The sequence below is a fragment of the Piliocolobus tephrosceles genome, chromosome 21 (assembly GCF_002776525.5).
Source record: "Piliocolobus tephrosceles isolate RC106 chromosome 21, ASM277652v3, whole genome shotgun sequence".
NCBI classification, from domain to species: domain Eukaryota; kingdom Metazoa; phylum Chordata; class Mammalia; order Primates; family Cercopithecidae; genus Piliocolobus; species Piliocolobus tephrosceles.
The window spans coordinates 44,879,925-44,882,306 of NC_045454.1; positions in this window are offsets into that span (position 1 = coordinate 44,879,925).

Consider the following 2,382-nt stretch of genomic DNA (forward strand, 5'->3'; position numbering starts at 1 on the left):
ACAGCTGAGGTGTGTACCTTCCCCTCTTCCAGGCGGCCTTCTGTGCCTCTGCTCTGAGAACGAGACTCATCCTTGATTCTGGCACACGGGTGTTACTTGGTCACATGAAATAAAAGGTTAATATTGGCCAAGCATGGTGGCTTACACGTGTAATCCCAGCACTTTGGGAAGCCGAGGTGGGCGGTCAGGAGTTTGAGACCATCTGGCCAATTTGGCAAAACCCCTATGTCTACTAAAATTACGTAAAAGCCAGGCATGGTGTTTCGGCGCCTGTAATCCCAGCTACTTGGGAAGCTGAGGCAGGAGAATCGCTTGAAATGGGGAGGGGGAGATTGCCCAGATGGCACCACTGCACTCCAGCCTGAGCGACAGGGCGAGACTCCATCTTGAAAGCAAACAAAATAAAAGGTTAATATTTATTTATTTACTTATTTTTAGAAATAGGGTCAGGCCGGGCGCAATGGCTCACGCCTGTAATCCCAGCACTTTGGGAGGCTGAGGCAGGTGGATCATGAGGTCAGGAGTTCAGGACCAGCCTGGCCAAGATGGTGAAACTACGAAAATTAGCTGGGCATGGTGGCAGGTGCCTGTGATTCCAGCTACTTGGGAGGCTGAGGCAGAGAACTGCTTGAACTCAGGAGGTGGAGGTTGCAGTGAGCCAAGATTGTGCCATTGCACTCCAGCCTGGGCGACAGAGCCAGACTCTGTCTCAAACAAAACAAAACAAAACAAAACCAGGGTCTTGTTCTGTTGCTCAGGCTGGAGTGGAGTGGTGCAATCATAGCTCACTGCAGCCTCAACCTCCTGGGTCCTGGGCTCAAGCAGTCCTCCTGCCTCTGCCTCCCTAGTAGCTGGGACCTCAGGCACACAGCACACCTTGCCAACTTTTTTTTGGTGTGTTTTTGTAGAGATGAGATCTCACTATGTTGCCCAGGTTGGTCTCAAACTCTTAAGCTGAAGTGATCCTCGCACCTCAGCCTCCCAAAGCGCTGGGTTTACAAGCATGAGCCACTATGTCTGGCCCTAATAAACAGCTTTAGACAATGACAGGAGTGCACATAAAAGATCAAAACTAGAATTTGCATAATTAGTATTATTTATTAAGCACCCAAGGAACAATCAAGACCAAAGTCCCTGCCTGTCCTTAGAAAAATGTCACCTCTATAGCAGGTGTCCTAACCCTGGAGTCCGCCCACCTTAGGAAGTCCTTGAATATCTCTCTGGGAGAAATCTATCAGCTGCCTGAAGAGCTTTGTGTGTATTTGTACATTTTCCTGAGGAAGGAGGTGCCTGGCTTCATCAGTTTCTTAAAGGGTCTAGGACCTCAAAAGAAATCAGAATCTAGATACTTGGATACCCTTTTTTTTTTTTTTTTTTTGCAGAGGTGGGGTCTCACTATGTTGCCCAGGCTGATCGCAAACTCCTGGCGTTCAACCATCCTCCTGCCTCAGCCTCTCAAAGTTCTGGGATTACAGTCGAGCCACAGAGCCCAGCCCTGATACCTTTACATCAAAATTACTTTTTTTTTTTGAGATGGAGTCTCACTCTGTTGCCCAGGCTGGAGGCAGTGGCACGATCTCGGCTCACTGCAAGCTCCGCCTCCCGGGTTCACACCATTCTCCTGCCTCAGCCTCCCAAATAGCTGGGACTACAGGCACCCACCACCACGCCCGGCTAATGTTTTTTGTATTTTTAGTAGAGACAGGGTTTCACCGTGTTCTGCAGGGTGGTCTCGATCTCCTGACCTCGTGATCCACCCGCCTCGGCCTCCCAAACTTCTGGGATTACAGGGTTGAGCCACTGCCCCTGGCCTACATCAGCATTTCCCAACATGCCATGTCAGGACCACTTACTTGCACCAGAACTACCTGGGATACTTATTTAGGAACAGACTCCTGGCCCCCAACCAAACCTCCTGAGTCAGTCTTTCAGGGGTGGGGACTGGGAGATTTTGTTTTGCACCGACTCCCTAGGTGATTTTGCTGCCTAGCCAAATGAGACCCATTGTTTTGAGCTCACATATAACACGGCAAACAACTGTGTCTGCGTCCTCTCCTTGGGAGAGAACCCCAGATGTAAGTTGCTTTGTCTGTTGCATGGGGAGGGGGAGTGTTGGAAATCCCACTGGGATGTGTCCTTTCCCCCATATGTGGCACTAATTGAGCTGGTATATACAGGGAGAGGCAGCAGTTCTGGTCTAGGGATGGGAGCAAGGCCAACCAGGCTGCCAGAGACACAGGTGTGGTTTTGGAGAATCCCATGACTGAGTTAATCCCTCCATACCAGGTTCCACCCCAACTCCACAACATCCTGTCTTTCTCCCCAGACAAACCAGCCCCAGATCCTCCTGGGTCCCAGAAAGCTGACACAGCTGTCCCCACC